Here is an 18,278-nt window from a genome sequence, read left to right on the forward strand (position 1 = left end):
GTTCAAGGTGTTGACTACGATGATATTTTTTCACTCGTATCAATGCTTAGAGTCTGTCTGAATCATGTTAGCAATTGCCGCATTTTAGGAAATCTGGAAAATGGACGTCAAAATTGTATTCCTTAATGGATTTATTAAAGAAGAGTTGTATATGATGCAACCAGAAGGTTTTCTCAATCCTAAAAGTGCTAACAAAGTGTGCAAGCTCCAGCGATCCATCTATGGACTGGTGCAAGCATCTCGGAGTTGGAATATACGCTTTGATGAGTTGATCAAAGCATATAGTTTTATACAGACTTGCGGTGAAGCCTGTATTTACAAGAAAGTGAGTGAGAGCACTACAACCTTTCTGATAGGTATATGTGAATGCCATATTGTTGATCGGAAATGATGTAGAACTTTCTGGAAAGCATAAAGGAGTGTTTGAGAGGAGTTTTTCAAAGAAAGACCTTGGTGAAGCTGCTTACATATTGAGCATCAAGATCTATATAGATAGATCAAGAATATTGATAAGTTTTTTCAATGAGTGCATACCTTGACAAGATTTTGAAGTAATTAAAAATGGAACACTCAAAGAAGGAGTTCTTGCCTGCGTTGCACGGTGTGAAGTTGAGTATAGACTCAAAACCCGACCACGACAGAAAATAGAAAGAGAATGAAGAGTCATTCCCTATGCCTCAGTCATAGGTTCTACAAAGTATGCTATACTATGTACCAGACCTATTGTGTACCTCACCATGTATTTGGAAAGAGGGTACAATAGTGATCCAGGAGTGGATCACTGGACAACGGTCAAAATTATCCTTAGTGGAATAAGGATATGTTTCTCGGTAATGGAGGTGAGAAAAAGTTCGTCGTAAAGGGTTGCGTCGTTGCAAGCTTTGACACTCATCTGGTTGACTCTAAGTCTCAATCTGGATACATATTGAAAGTGGAAGCATTTAGCTAGAGTAGCTCCAAGCAGAGCATTATAGACATAGAAATTTGCAAAATACATACGGATCTGAATGTGGCACACCCGTTGAGTAAACTTCTCTCACAAGCAAAACATGATCACAGCTTAGTACTCTTTGGGTGTTAATCACATGGCGATGTGAACTAGATTATTGACTCTAGTAAACCCTTTGGGTGTTGGTGGTGATATGAACTATTGGTGTTAAATCAGATGGCGATGTGAATTAGATTATTGACTCTAGTGCAAGTGGGAAACAGAAGGAAATATGCCCTAGAGGCAATAATAAAGTTGTTATTTATATTTCCTTATATCATGATAAATGTTTATTATTCATGATAGATTGTATTAACCGGAAACTTAGTGCATGTGTGAATACATAGACAAACAGAGTGTCCCTGGTATGCCTCTACTTGACTAGCTCGTTAATCAAAGATGGTTAAGTTTCCTGACCATAGACATGTGTTGTCATTTGATGAACGGGATCACATCATTAGAGAATGATGTGATGGACAACACCCATCTGTTAGCTTAGCATTATGATCATCTAGTCTTATTGCTATTGCTTTCTTCATGACTTATACATATTCCTCTAATTATGAGATTATGCAACTCCTGGATACCGGAGGAACACCTTGTGTGATATCAAACGCACAACGTAACTGGGTGATTATAAATATGCTCTACAGGTGTCTCCAGTGGTCTTTGCTGAGTTAGCATAGATCAAGATTAGGATTTGTCACTCCGAGTATCGGAGAGGTATCTCTGGGCCCTCTCGGTAATGCACATCACTATAAGCCTTGCAAGCAATGTAAATAAATGAGTTAGCTAAGGGATGATGAATTATGGAATGAGTAAAGAGACATGCCGGTAACGAGATTGAACTAGGTATGATGATACCGACGATCGAATCCCGGGCAAGTAACATACCGATGACAAAGGGAATGATGTATGTTGTTATGCGGTTTGACCGATAAAGATCTTCGTATAATATGTAGGAGACAATATGAGCATCCAGGTTCCGCTATTGGTTATTGACCGGAGATGTGTCTCGGTCATGTCTACATAGTTCTCGAACCCATAGGGTCTGCACGCTTAACATTCGATGACGATTTGCATTATGAGTTATGTGATTTGATGACCGAAGTTTGTTAGGAGTCCCGGATGAGATCACGAACATGACGAGGAGTCTCGAAATGGTCGAGAGGTAAAGATTCATATATTGGAAGGTTATATTCGGATATCAGAATAGTTCTGAGTGATTCAGATATTTTACCGGAGCACCGAGGGGTTACCGGAACCCCCCGGGGGAAGTATTGGGCCTATTGGGCCATATTGGAGGAGAGGAGGAAGGCCACTTGGGGAGGCGCGCGCCCCCCTCTTTCCCAAAGGCCACCGGAACCCCCCATGGTGCGCCTCCTTTGGCCGGCCACCTCCTCCTCCCCCTTTATATACGGAGGCGGGGGGGCACCCCAAAGGCACAACAGACAATCTCTTAGCAGTGTGAGGTGTCCCCCTCCACAGTTCAACACCTCGGTCATATCATCGTAGTGCTTAGGTAAAGCCCTGCGCTGGTAACTTCATCATCACCGTAGCCACGTCGTCGTGCTGACGTAACTCTCCCTCATCCTCTACTGGATCAAGAGCTCGAGGGACGTCATCGTGCTGAACATGTGCTGAACACGGAGGTGCCTTACGTTCGGTACTTGGATCAGTTGGATCGTGAGGACGTTCGACTACATCAACCACGTTATTAAACGCTTCCACTTTCGGTCTACGATGGTACATGGACACACTCTCCCCTCTCGTTGCTATGCATCTCCTAGTTAGATCTTGTGTGATCGTAGGAATTTTTTTGAATTACTACGTTCCCCAACAACAAGAAGGATAAGTGGAAGAAAATTTTATGTGTCTATTCGCCAAGGTAACTCGACACGGGAGAGTTCCATGCAAAGTGTGCCACATAAAAATAATTACCTTCGCTAGCCAAGATAACTTCCAAATCTCACTCCAAATAGGATTAATAGTTAGTTCTCCCATATTGTTAGTTCTTCTAAGTTTTCTCACATGTTGGTGTTCCCATTCCATAGCATAGGCTGATTGAGCAGAAAATATTCCATTTTTAATAGGTCCAAGTGACAAAATCCAACATGTCATACTGAGGAAGAGGAATTACAGGGACCCATTGTGCGTTAACTGGCCACAATGTTTGTGTAACCATATTTTCATCCCAATTATTAGCAACATGGTCAATTAAATCAAAGACCCTTGAGATAAAATTACTCCCTCTAGGGGTGGTTAGTTTTCTATTTGCACAATTCGGGATCCAAGCATCTTCCCAAATATCAATATTATGACCATTTCTAACATGCCATATATAATCATGATTTTCACAATTAACCCCCAAAAAATACTTTGCCAAGTAAAAGAGGAACCATTCTTTAACTTTGTATTCAATAATTCTCCATCAGGAAAATTCTCAGCTCTCAGCATGGTCACTGATAAGGACTCTGGATTCCCAAGGAGACGCCAAGCTTGTTTTGTCAACATTGCTAGGTTGAAATAATGAATATCCAGGAAGCCCACCCCGTTAATTTTTTGGTACACACATTTCCACCAAGCCATCCAATGCAACCTCTTCTAATTGTCCTTATCACCCCACCAAAAATGTGAAACCGCATCGGTGATTCCCTTGCAATTGTTTTAGGAATTTTAAAGATGGCCATCACATAGGTGGGGATTGCTTGTGCAACAAATTTAGGGATGATTTTCTTCCCTCCCATGGATAATAGTTTTTCTTTACATACACTTCTGTCTTCATGATAACATGATAAATCAAATATTAAAAACAGTCAGACTTATCCATACCCACATTAGTCGTTGGCCCCAAATATTTATCATTCAGATCTTTAGTCATAATACTAAGAGTGGTGCAAAGTTGCTCCTGATATCCACTCTCGTATTGGGGTTGGAAAATATGCTTGATTTATCAACACTCACCACTTTCCCAGAGGTGGTACAATACGAATCCAAATGGGTTTCAGAGCCTCAACATTGTGCATGTTGCTTCCATAAGGATCAATGAGTCATCCATAGATAGAAGATTCGTAAGAGATGGAGCCTCTCTACATACCTTCACACCTTTAATATTTCCACTCTCTTCAGCATGAGACAAGAAAGCGACCAGTCCCTCAGTACATAGAAAAAATAAGTAAGTAGATAGCAGGTCTCCTCGTCTTAATCCTCTAGATGGCTTAAAACTCTCGGTTTCTTCCATATTAAACTGAACCCGGTATTCAACCATGGAAACATGTTGCATAATAAATTTGACCCGACTCTCTTGGAAGCCCAATTTAAACATAATCTCCTTCAGGAAAACCCACTCAACCCTATCATAAGTGAGGGAGTCCTAGATTAGGGGGTGTTCGAATAGCCGGACTATACCTTCAGCCGGACTCCTAGACTATGAAGATACAAGATTGAAGACTTCGTCCCGTGTCCGTAAGGGACTTTCCTTGGCGTGGAAGGCAAGCTTGGCGATACGGATATGCAGATCTCCTACCATTGTAACCGACTTTGTGTAACACTAACCCTCTCCGGTGTCTATATAAACCGGAGGGTTTTAGTCCGTAGGACAACATAGACAATAACAATCATACCATAGGCTAGCTTTTAGGGTTTAGCCTCTCCGATCTCGTGGTAGATCTACTCTTGTACTACCCATATCATCAATATTAATCAAGCATGACGTAGGGTTTTACCTCCATCGAGAGGGCCCGAACCTGGGTAATACTACGTGTCCCTTGCCTCCTGTTACCATCCGGCCTAGACGCACAGTTCGGGACCCCCTACCCGAGATCCGCTGGTTTTGACACCGACATTGGTGCTTTCATTGAGAGTTCCTCTGTGTCGTCGCCGTCAGGCTTGATGGCCCCTACGATCATCGATAGTGATGCGGTCCAGGGTGAAACTTGTCTCCCCGGACAGATCTCTATCTTCGGCGGCTTTGCACTGCGGGCCAATTCACTTGGCCATCTGGAGCAGATCGAAAGCTATGCCCCTGGCCGTCAGGTCAGATCTAGAAGTTTAAACCACACGGCTGACATCCGCGGGGACTTGATCTTCGACGGATTCGAGCCACTGCCGAGCGCGCCGTACTGCCACGACGAGCATGATCTGGCTCTGCCGCCTAACAGTGCCCTGAAGGCCGCACCCGCATCGGCTTCGACCCTTAATTCGGAGCCAACCGCGCCGATCAAGGATGGGTGGTTGGACGCCGCCTCGGGGGCTGCGATCCTAACGGTGATCGAGCCAAACACCAGCCCCGCACTCCGCGATCGAGACTCATGATTCCAAGGAGCCGGACTCCTCTCCGGACTCCGAACCATTCGCGCCTCTGCCGGCCGAATCCGACCGGGCGCCGATCATGGAGTTTACTGCCGCGGACATCTTTCAGCACTCGCCCTTTGGCGATATTATAAAATCACTAAAGTCTCTATCTTTATCAGGAGAGCCCTGGCCAGACTACGGTCAGCGAGATTGGGATGCGGACGATGAAGAAATTCAATGCCCACCCACCACCCACTTTGTAGCCACTGTCGACGATTTAACCGACATGCTCGACTTCGACTCCGAAGACATCGACGGTATGGATGCCGATGAAGGAGACGATGAAGAACCAGCACCTATTGGGCCCTGGAACGCCACCTCATCATATGACGTATACATGGTGGATGCACCAAAAGATGACGACAAGGAGCGGAAGGAGGCACCGAAGGCTTGTTCCCTCGAAAAGCAGTCAAAGCGGCGACGCAAGCGCCGCCCCAAATCCCACCTCGACAGAAATAGCGATCACACGGACCCCGCGCTGGAGCAGGGCGAACCGCTGCCGGACAACGGAAACCCGGATAATCAAACCGAACAAACAAATCCTATCAAGGATAATGGTCCGGACGAAATAACGCCGGACAGACACCCGGAGCAGTAGCCTGCGCGTAAAAGGCTTGTTGCTACCGCGAGGAGCCTAAAAAAGCAGAAGCAAAGGCTCAAGGCTACGCAAGACACACTCCAAATCAGATGGAGTAAACTACTCAACACTGCAGCAAGGTACGGCGACAATCGCCCCTCCAAGAGCTTCCCAAAGCGGAAGCTGCTACCCGAATCCGACGAGGAGGCCTCAGACCCCCCCACAACCAAATATCAAAGCAGCCACCTGGTCGGATAGACGACCTCTACCAACACAGAGCGGCATACAACGCCGCTCACAATACAAGACGTGACCCATGCGAGGGCTCGCACCCAAAGGACGGCGCAACAAGATCCATCTACGGACCACGCAAGCACGCCCCAGCATACAATGCAACACAACAAACATCCGAACAATGTGGTACACCCAGCTACAGGGGTGCCGCACACCCCCTATGTTTCACCGATGAGGTGCCGGACCATGTATTTCCAGAGGGATTCAAGCCCGTAAACATAGAGGCATACGACGGAACAACAAACCCTGCGGTCTGGATTGAGGACTACATCCTTGACGGAACAACAGACACCCCTCCACGCCATAGATGGATCTTGTTCTGCCGTCCTTTGGGTACGAGCCCTCGCATGGGTCGCGTGTTGTATTGTGAGTGGCGTTGTATGACACTCTGTGTTGGTAGAGGGGTCGTTTGTCGGTGTTCTGGGAACGGGGGTCCCCAGACTTGCCTGCCTGCTTCCTGCGGCGTGGCTCAAAGGGGGGCCCAGCACGGCCCATCTTCACCAACACAAACCCAAGACCCTCGCGAGGGGCCAAGCCTCACGGGGCGGATGACGCAAAGCTTCCTCAGGCATGGCCTCGTCAGGCTGGCTCACGAGGAGGCGGAGATATCAAGGCGGGGTACCTCACGAGGTGCCCATGACGCAAGCCGTGACAACTCAGGGTGCCAGGCGGGTGCCAGCCCGCGCAGCGTCCTCCTTTCCTCTTTGGTGCAAAGGGGGCAAGCACAGCCGCGGAGTACCGAGGCATCAGGCAAAGGTTGCCATTTCGGTGCAACGAGACCAAGACCAGGAGGACTACGAGACGGAGGTCACCGTGGAGCCCAAGACGGCGTCATCACCAGAGCTTTGCGTAGGCAAAGACTACTTTTGTCAGGATAGCTGATACTTGTTGTCCCCCTTCAAATTAGCCCGCCATTGTTGGCTTCCTTCCCGCTCGATATTTTGGAAGAGGACCAGGGCCTCTATAAATAGGACCAGCCACCCACACAGCAAGGGGGTCGGTCAAAGGAGGGCAGAGAGAGAGAGAGAGAAAGGTGGCTGAACTCCTCCCAGCAGTTCATCGCCTCAGCCAAGAACAGACCCTCGCGAGGCTGTTCTTCCTTGTATTGTTCATCATCATCAGCCCAAGAGGCAATCCACACACCACACACTGGAGTAGGGTATTACACCACAACGGTGGCCCGAACCAGTATAAACCCTGTGTCTCTTGTGTTGTTCTTTCCTTAGTTTAGATCCTAGCATGGCGGAGGGGTGAAGGTAGGTAGGAGGTGAAATCTCCGCGCGCACCCCAGTGTTGGAACCTCAAGGGTCTGCCGGAACCCGAAATCCAACATTTGGCGCGCCAGGTAGGGGTGCGCAGGAATTCATCTTCCGTCACCCCGTTCTCCTCCGACCATCGCGCTGATGTCTGACGCTCGTCGGGCCCGCGCGAAGCGCCGGGCCGCCCTCGCTTCCTGCGTCGCCCAGACGGCCCCTATCGGTGGGCGTCCTCGCCGTTCCCAGTCACCTGCCGTCAACGCCACCACCAGCCCGGCGGGGGATGAGCAGCAAGCATCGTCTCAGCATCCATCCCTGCGCCAAGACGGCCGCACCGCAACTCCCTCGCTCGCCCCAGCTGGTTCTTCGTCCCGCGCGCTCCGCGCGCCCACGGAGCCCCACAACCTCTCCCCCGCCTATCGCGCTGCACCGACACCCCCTGTCGTCACGGCCCTCTTGGGCTGCTCGCAGGCGCCGCCTACAAGTTACCACGTCAAGCCGTTGTTCCGCCGGGTCAGCGCCGCTTCCACGCGGCAGGGGGCTCCCCTGGATCGGGCGGCGCCTGAGACCGGCCTGAGCTTCAGCTCGGAGGACCACCCCTCCAACTCGGCCTGCTTGGGCGCGCTCCCCATGCTGTGCACCCCCACCATCTGCCAGGTGGCCGTCACCAGAACTCTCATCGATGGCGGGGCAGGCCTCAGCGTGCTCTCAGTCGAGGCCTTCAACCTCCTCTGCATACCCCTGGAACGGCTGCAGCCCAGCTGGCCCTTCTCAGGCGTTGGGGGCAGGTTGTCCGGCTCCTTGGGACAGATCCGGCTCCCAATGACCTTCGGCACCTACGACAACTCCCGCACGGAGCTGATCGACTTCGACATCGCCCCCATCGGCCTCCCCTACAACGCCATCCTCGGCTACCCAGCGCTGGCCCAGTTCATGGCCGCGACACACCCGGCGTACAACCTCGTGAAGATGCCCGGGAGTAGCGGTGTCCTCACTGTGCACGGGGACACGGGGGACGCTCTGCGGGTGCTCAAGCTTGTCTTCAAGACAGCGGCGTCGGCACAGCCCGCCGCCTTGGAGGCCCCCGAGCCCAAGGGGGCTGCGCCCTCCAAGAAGAAACAGTTGTTCACCCAAGACAAGGCAGAAACCAAGCAGATACCCGTCGATGAGGATGGGTCCACCAACGCCACTTTCACCATAGGCGCCCACCTCGAACCCGAGCAGGAGGAGGCCCTGGTCGGGTTCCTGCGCGCAAACAAGAAGGTATTCGCTTGGGAGCCAGACCAGTTGGCAGGGATCCCCAGGAGTGTAATCGAGCATCACCTCAACGTGTGCCCCAATGTGCGCCCTGTGAAGCAGAAGGCCAGGCGGCAGTCCACAGAAAAGCAGGCCTTCATCGTCCAAGAGACCCGCAAATTAGAGGCCGCTGGGGTCATTCGCGAGGTCCGATACCCAGATTGGTTGGCCAACCCTGTCGTTGTGCCAAAGAAGGGAGGGAAGGAACGCATGTGTGTCGACTTCACCAACCTCAACAAAGCGTGCCCGCAAGATCCGTTCCTGCTCCCCCGCATCGACCAGATCGTCAATTCCACTATGGAATGCGACCTGCTATGCTTCCTGGATGCCTTCTCTGGGTATCACCAGATCAAGATGGCGGTTGAAGACGTCGAGAAGACAGCCTTCCTAACCCCGTGTGGGGTGTACTGCTACACCTGCATGCCATTCGGGCTGCGTAACGCAGGGGCGACCTTTCAGCGGCTGATGCATATCACCTTGGGCCCGCAGCTCGGGAAGAATGTTGAAGCTTACGTCGATGACATCGTGGTAAAATCTTGGGAGGCCAGGACCTTGATACAAGACCTAGAGGAAACCTTCGCAAGCCTCAACGCAGTGAACCTATGGCTCAATCCAGAGAAATGTGTGTTCGGAGTCCCCTCGGGCATGCTCTTGGGTTTCCTCGTGTCTCACCGAGGCATCGAGGCTAACCCGGAGAAGGTCAAGGTAGTGGAAGACATGAGCCCGCCAAAGACCCTCAGAGAAATGCAGAAGCTCACGGGGCGCGTGACCGCGCTAGGGCGCTTCATCTCCAAGTTGGGGGAGCGAGTGCTACCCTTCTTCCAGCTAATGAAGAAAAAGGGGCCCTTCGAGTGGACTGAAGAGGCCGACAAGGCATTCCAGGATCTCAAGAAATACCTGACCAGCACACCGGTCATGGTGGCTCCGCGCCCTCAAGAGCCCCTGGTGCTTTACCTCGCCGCCACTCCCTACTCCGCCAGCGCAGCCCTGGGGGCAGTCAGAGAGGAGCGTCGAATCAAAACCGCGGCAGCAGCCCGGGACAAGGTGGAACTAGTACAAGGAAGGCCCACAGAAGCCGCCACAGCGGCTGATGAGAACCAGCCACCGCAGAGGGGCGCACCAGAGGCAGAAGAGGCCCCTCTCCCAGATGGCCAGTCTCAGGAGGCCTCATTGTCTCGAGAGGCGCCATGGTCTCCAAAGGGAGCCGCCAGCACTGACGCACTCCACCTCATTGAGCACCCAGTGTACTTCGTCAGCACAGTGTTGCGGGATGCGAGGGTGCGGTACCCTAGGCCCCAGAAGCTCCTCCTTGCGCTACTGGTGGCCTCGCGCAAGCTGCGGCACTATTTTCAGGGTCACCCCATCAAGGTCGTCTCGTCATACCCCCTGGAGAGGGTGCTCAGGAGCCCCAATTCAGCTGGGAGAGTCGCTGAGTGGAACATAGAGCTGCAAGCGTTTCAGCTCGAATTCAGCACGACCAGAGTCATCAAGGGAGCAGCGTTGGCGGATTTTGTGGCAGAATGGACGGAGGCGCCCGGCCTCAAGGCCGACGAGGATCGGTCCCTGTCCCCGGGAAGCGAGGCGCCAGAAGGCTGGGTCATGTACTTCGATGGGGCGTTCTCCAGACACGGCGCAGGGCTGGGGCGGTTCTTATATCGCCCACCTAGGACAAACTCTATTACGCCGTGCAGCTTTGTTTCCAGCAAGGCGAAAAGGTCTCCAACAACATAGCGGAGTATGGAGGTTTAATAGCGGGCTTGAAGGCCACAGCTGCCCTGGGGGTGAAACGCCTCACCATCAAGGGCGATTCGCAGCTCCTTGTCAATTTCTCCAACAAGGTGTACGAGCCGAAGGATGAGCACATGGAGGCCTACCTTGTAGAGGTCCGCAGGATGGAGAAGCAGTTCTGGGGGTTGGAGTTGCAGCATGTGCCCCGTGGCACCAATCAAGAGGCCGATGGCATCGCCAAACGCGCGTCCAGGCGGTTACCTCAGGAGCCTGGCGTTTTCGAGGAACGGCTCTTCAAGCCTTCAGCCTTGCCGTCACTATCAAACACGGCTCAGCCACGGGAGGAGCTCCCCCTGCCACCTGCCTCCGGAGCTCCGGCCTGTGGCCCAGCCTCAGGAGCACGCCTGCTCCTGACGATGGAACCTCAGGAGGGATGTTGGATCACGGAGCTCTGGAGCTACTTGACGCAAGGGACCCTACCGGAGAAGGAGGAGGAAGCAGAGCGAGTGACACGCCAGGCCACGGCATACTGCATCAGAGATGGAGAGCTCTACCAGAAGCGACCAAACGATGTATCCCTGTGCTGCATGTCCAGGGAGCAAGGGAAGGAACTACTGGAAGATATACACGGCGGGGACTGCGGACATCATTCATCGTCATGGAGCCTCATCGGCAAGGCGTTCCACAGTGGGTTTTATTGGCCCACCGCGCTCAATGACACCGTTGAACTAGTGAGGCCTGCCAGTTCCACGCCAAGCAGATCCATCAGCCGGTAGGGGGCTTGCAGACTATCCCCCTTTCGTGGCCATTCGCAGTCTGGGGGCTCGACATCTTGGGTCCGTTTCCTCGGGCGCCAGGGGGCTACCGCTACCTTTACGTTGCTGTACACAAGTTCACCAAGTGGGCTAAAGTGGAGGCTGTCCGCACCATTCCTGCGAGTTCCGCGGTCAAGTTCATCAAGGGCATCGTGAGCCGGTTCGGGGTGCCGAATCGCATCATCACGGACAACGGTTCGCAGTTCACCAGTAACCTCTTCAAAACATACTATGCTAACCTTGGAACGCAGATATGCTACGCTTCAGTGGCGCACCCCCGAAGCAACGGCCAGGCCAAGCGAGCCAATGCGGAGGTCCTGAGGGGCCTCAAGACCAGGACGTTCAAGAATAAGCTGGAGGCCTGCGGCAGAGGTTGGTACGATGAGCTTCGGTCCGTGTTGTGGTCCATCCGCACAACAGCGACCAAGCCGACTGGGGAGACCCCGTTCTTCCTGGTCTACGGAGCCGAAGCAGTCCTCCCTCACAAGGTCAGACGTCGCTCCGCGCAGGTCCTGGCGTTCAACGGGGCGCAACAGGACGCCATTCGGGGGATGGACCTAGTGCTGGGGGAGGAACGTCGCCGAGAAGCCGCGCTACGAGCGGCGAGGTACCAACAAGCGCTGCGGCGATATCACTGCCGCAACATCCGCCCCAGGACACTCGAGGTAGGAGACCTCGTGCTCAGGCGGGTCCTCTCCAGGGAGGGGCTGCACAAGCTCTCTCCCATGTGGTTGGGCCCGTTCAAGGTTGTTCATGTTTCCAGGCCCGACTCAGCGCGCTTGGAGACCCAGGAGGGAGTGCCGGTCCAGAACGCATGGAACATCCAGCACCTTCGGAGGTTCTACCCCTAAAAAGGCCCGGAGCCTGTGAAGCAAGGCAAATGCCTGTGAAGCTATAGCGTTTTGGAAAAGGCCTGGAGCCTGTGAAGCAAGGCGAATGCCTGTGAAGCTATCGCGTTTTGGAAAAGGCCCGGAGCCTGTGAAGCAAGGTGAATGCCTGTGAAGCTATCGTGTTTTGGAAAAGGCCCGGAGCCTGTGAAGCAAGGAGAATGCCTGTGAAGCTATCGCGTTTTGGAAAAGGCCCGGAGCCTGTGAAGCAAGGCGAATGCCTGTGAAGCTATCCCGTTTTGGAAAAGGCCCGGAGCCTGTGAAGCAAGGCAAACGCCTGTGAAGCTCGCTGCCCGTGACACTCTCACGTAATAATGAGTTGGGGTTGTACACGCCCCGGAGTCTCAGGAGCGCCGGCCTCAGGCCCTGGGGCTCCCTCCCATGCCCAGTGGCAGCACTTAGCTCCGCGCTGGTGAGAAGACGTCAAAGACTAGACTAGGTGCCGGATGCGGCTTTTCATTTGCTTTCTGCAGTTGGCTTGTTCTTCTTCATTCAAAGTTTTATTGAAGTTGTTGCCATCTTTGGCTTGCGGTTCTTCGGCTTTTCACGCTCCTGCCTCGATTTCTCTTGTGCAAGGCCTCGCGAGGGGGAGAGCCGAGCGCCCTTGCGAGTGTTCCTATCCTAGTCACTCAAAGGGTTCGCGACCTGGGCCCCTTGCAGGAGCACCCCTCTAGTCCGTGCCCCTCTGGCACCACGACATAAACATAGGGCCTGGGTCGGTCCCCCCCACGGCTGGGGCCGAGAACCATCCACGCGCAGGCACATAGTCGGAAGGTACGATGAAGAAAGCAACACGATAATTAACAGCAATAACCCATACACGCCCCCGCGGGGCACCACACTACTGTCCTTTTTACGCAGGAAAAGGGAAGAGAAAGAACAAATCTGGTGCGGCTCGCCTTGCACCGGCCCGCAGGGAAGCCCGAGCTGCCTCAGGAGCTCAGGCAGACTCCCTCTCGCGCTTCGCCAGGGCGCGACGGTGGGCGGACACGCCACCACCCCCCAAGCAGATACGATGGCGTGGGGGCTGGCTGCGGCCACCACTAGAAGAGTCGCCGCCTGAAGAAGAACCGGAGAAGCTGGAGGAACCCTGAGCGCCGCCAGCCCCGCGAGCGCCGTCCTCTCCATCATCGCCGGAGCCGGGTTCCCAGCCGCGGTCGTCGCCCTCAGGGCAACACCTTGTGCGGCGACCATCTTCCCCAAACACCCTCACGTAGAGGGTGGCATCGCCGTCGAACCTGAAGTATAGGGTGCACCGACGGCCCAGGCCACGCGCGCGGGCAAACGTCTGCCAACCGCGGGCCAGGGCCAGGCTCCCGGCTGCCTAGACCTCCAGTGAAACCCATGAGGCCCAGCTGCAGCAGCCGTCGGCCTGAAGCCAGAGGCCGACCGGGGCACCGGCCGGGAGCTCACCGACGAGGAAGCGAGGAAGTGGGAGCCGGGTGCTAGTCGGCTCCGCTGACCACACGACGAACTCCGACAGCACCTCTGCAGCACGAAAGCGTGACATAGGGGGACGCGCAGCCGGAGCGCACCCCCGGCCGCAGCAATCCGCCCTCCACCGCGCTGGAAAGCATCTCCGTGGCCGCGGGGAGCTGCCGTGGTGGCCATAGGATGTTTGCGGGGGCGCCCTCGGCCGCGCTTGGGCAGGGGAGAGGCATGCTCTGCCTGGCAAGCCTTCCCCTTCTCCGCAGCCGGGAACCTCCTCGACGGGGCCATGAAGGAGAAGGAGAAGCAAGGGGAGATGAACCGGAAGGGCGCACGCCGTCCCGTACTTATAGCCGGCGGAGGCCAACCGCCGACCTCCACGATCGCAGGTAATCATGACCCGCTTTGCATGCAGCGACTTGTCCAGTCAGTGCAGTTGCCGAGGCACCATGGGGAAGTCGAGGCGCCCACGTCCAATCAACCGCCACGCGGCGCCCAAGGCCGCAGGCTGTTAGGGCCTGCGGCGCTTCGCTCTTGCCCTTCCGCCTCCCTGCACGGCCAAGTCCGGACACGCCTTGGGCCCGGGGGCTACTGTCGGCGTTTTGGGAACGGGGTTCCCCAGACTTGCCTGCCTGCGGCGTGGCTCAAAGGGGGGCCCAGCACGGCCCATCTTCACCAACACAAACCCAAGACCCTCGCGAGGGGCCAAGCCTCGCGGGGCGGACGACGCGAAGCTTCCTCAGGCACGGCCTCGTCAGGCTGTGTCAGGACCCCGATTCCAAGTCACGTCGATCTAGCCGGTAACACCTCATATCACTTTGCGGCCTCACGCACGGTATCCCACGGGTGTCGCCTTACCATGGCCCGGGACCGTTTGCGCCTTTTGGCTCACGTATATGATAGTGTTGCTAGCATCCATATGACAGAGAACCCGGGCCGACATGGCTAGTCATGAACCCAAAGCGGCACAGACCTATGGAGACAGGCATACATGAATCACATCGAGCATGTCGGTCATCAGCGATTGATTCCGGGCTGTAGCACTGGGCTAACAGGACTCCGGGGAACCCGGGCTGTAGCAGGCTAGGCAGGACTCCGGAAGTCATAGCGTGACATTTCCCCGAAGGGACAGACATAGGAACGAAGTGAAACACATGCCGGCCAGTCAAGTGTCCTGAACAGTAGTGCTAGTCTAGCAGGACTCTGGTGAACCGGGCTGTAGCGGACTACTATGGCTCGAGCGAACACTAGACTACATTTCCCCATAAGAAAGGCTGCCAAGGATAAACAACTAGATTGTCGGATCCCACTCATACCAAGCATTTCAATCATACACACAATATGCCCGATATGAGTACATACAACATGGCATCACAACAAAACTCTACAACTCAAGTACTTTATTTAAAGGCTCCAGGGAGCCATACATAACATGTTCATACAGATAGGGGTCACATGACCCGACACTCAAGTCATACAAACATACAAGCACATGCGGAAGCAACTAGTCTGAGTACAGACTCTAGAAAGAAAGAAGGCTTCTCGAAGCCTGTCTATCTACATAGGGCCCTCCATGGCCAGGATCACCACCTGGGTGGCTAGTCACTCATCGACGTCAAGGTCTACGTAGAACCCATCGAACGGGGTGGTGTTGTCGTCTGAAAACAGTAATTAAGCAAACACGAGTACAAAGGTACTCAGCAAGTCTTACATAAGAACCAACTATACATGCTTATTCTCAAGAAGGTGATGGGGTTAATGCAGCAAGCCAGCTTTGACTCTTGGCTAAGCTATCCTACGGAACTTCACCAGTAAAATAGTTTTCGCACACGAGTCCACTACTCACCAACACAATACTCCACCGAAGATCCTCCCTCGTCATCCTACGAGAGGGCCATCCTCGGTACTCACACTTATCTTGAGTCTTTTATTAGTACCCATTAACTTGTCTATGAACTGTATAGGCAACCAAGTAGTCCTTTACCGTGGACGCGGCTATTCAAATAGTTTTATACCCTGCAGGGGTGTACTTCTTCATACACGCTTTCACAACTTACCGCCGTTTACACGACATGTACTCGGCAACCTTCAAGTGGAAGCCCAGCGAGGGTGCCGGCCACGGCCTACCTAAACACTTAAGTCTCTAGTCTAGGTTTATCGCCTATCCAGGTTCCATCCGTAGGGAGTCCGGCCGAGGTTTCCACATACGGCCCCGAACGAAGTGAACAGGGATCCCGAGACACCAAACGGGTGACTCGGTACACCGTGCCACGGTGTATCTACCGCAACATAGCCCACCCCTAGGGTCAGCGCTACGCACGGCCGCCAACACATAACCTACAAACACCAGAAACTATTTGCAACTCCTGGATAGAGTACTAGGGTGGTTAAGAAGCCGAGAGGGTCAATTAAGGATCCCAATGCATGGTAGTAGCTGAATCTTAAATCACACATACAGATCTCAGTTCTTAGGGACGGCCTCAATGAAACAACCCACCATGTACTCCTACATGGCCTCTCATCGATACCTTTACCAAAACATGTTTAACACATCCCTCACATTACCGGCATAAGCATTTCACTCTGGCCCATCACCCAGATGAACCAGACCTGACACAACTCTAAGCATAGCAGGCATAGCAAGGTAGGAATCACATACATGGCTCAATCAACTCCTACACATGCTAGTGGGTTTCATCTAGTCACGGTGGCAATGACAGGTCATGCAGAGGATAAGGGTTCAACTACCGTAGCACACAGCAGTTTGAATCGCGTTGTCTTAATGCAGTAAACAAGAGCAGAAGCGAGAACATGGATTTGTATCGGAATGATCAATGGTTGCTTGCCTGATGGAGTGGTAGTGGGATACTGCCCTTCAGTTGGATACTCGTGAATATCCTCGGAGGCAGAACCTACCACGAAGAACACATCGGAACACAATCAACACATGACGATATGCAACAATATGATACATGCTATGACATGGCAATATGAATGTGTCTTGGCCTAATGCAAGCTATAACAGAAAGGAATGAACTCATTTGAATCAAAGATTCAAATATTAGCTCATTAAACATGGCCTTAATAGTGCATTTCCTTATTCTGCTTAAAAAGCAAGGTAAACTTGTTTTGTCATGCATGAAACCATTACAGATGGATAGATTAAATTTTTCTGATCATTTTTCATATATAAATCTTTGCATTTGGAGCTATGGTTGATTTTCTATGATTTTTAGAAGTTTTAACTGTTTTCTGGAAATTCCTGAATAAAAATAAATCCAGAAAATGCATTACTGCGTCAGCATTGCATCATGCTGACCTCAGCAGGTCAAAGGCGCCAGCCCAGGTCAAACCTGACTGGTGGGCCCCTTCTGTCAGCCTCTCAGCTAATTAACATGATTAGATTAACACTAATTAGCTGTCAGTGGGGCCTGGGCCCACATGTCAGTGACTGATTTAATTAAAATTAAATAAACTAATCCTAAATTAGTTAGCAGACTGGCCCCACCTGTCATAGACTCAGGGGGGTCTACCTGGGCCCACCCAGGAGTCAAACTGGGTCAAACTCGCCGGCGACTCGACGCCGGCGAGGCCCGAGATGGTGGCGCAGCTCGGAAAACGCCCACAGGGCACGGGCGAGGCCGTTCTTGGGCTCGTTGGAGAGCTCTTGCTATCGTGCATCTAGTGGTGGTGGAGGCCGGGCCTACGATGGCCGAAGACGACAACGGTGAGCTCCAAGGCGGCGGACGGAGTTCGGCCATGTGCGGGGAGTGGGCTGGGCGTGCAAACACGGAAACTGAAGCGCTAGCAAGGCACTGCGCGATGTGGCAAGCACGTTGCATAGCACGGGAGGACCAAATAGTCGCCGGAGCAACGCCGGCGACGAGCTCGAGCGGAGACGAGCTTCGGCCATGGTGGAACTATGGCCTAGAGGGTGCAAACGCGTGGGAAAGAAGAGGGGAAAGGCGGCAGAGCTCACAGGGAGATCGATGAGCAGCTCAGTGGGATCGGGGGCGACCAGAGCGACGCGAATCGATGAACGGCGTCCGGCGGGTACCGAGGTTGAAGACGATCCGATGGCGGCGATGCAGGACCTCCGGTGATGCGTGGCTCGGTGGGGAGGGCGAGGGCGTCATGGCGGAGCTTCTGGACAGGTCAGAGAGGTGAGGGGGTGACGGAGAGCGCGACTACGGCAGTGAGACGGCGACAAGCTCGTCGGCCATGGTGCGGGAGAGGGTGAGGGAGACGAGGGGAGAGTGAGCGAGGATGAGAGGGGGACGTGGGGGTCGCGTGGCACCCCTAGGCGTCTCCAGGCGTCGGCGGAAGCAGGAGGTGGCCGGCGTGTGGCCGCGGGCGCCGGCCACGCGCTCCGCGTCCTTCTGGCGCGAGGAGGACGACGACTGGCAAAGCCAGTAGGCTGGGCCGAGCCAGGTGGCTGGGCCAGCACAGGTAAGGCCCGGGTGGGCTTCCCTCTCTCTCTCTCTCTTTATTTGTTTCTGTTTTTCTAATTAACTTCAACTGTTGGGCTTTAAATAAAATACTAAAACGTTTCCAAAAATCCTGAAAATAATTGTGGTCTCTGTTTAGATTATTTCCAACAGCAAACATTTATTTCCAGGATTATTTGAGCATTTAAATTATTTTATAGCATTTAAA

This window comes from Triticum urartu, chromosome 2A (assembly GCF_056163025.1).
Source record: "Triticum urartu cultivar PI428250 chromosome 2A, HENAU_Tu73, whole genome shotgun sequence".
NCBI lineage: Eukaryota > Viridiplantae > Streptophyta > Magnoliopsida > Poales > Poaceae > Triticum > Triticum urartu.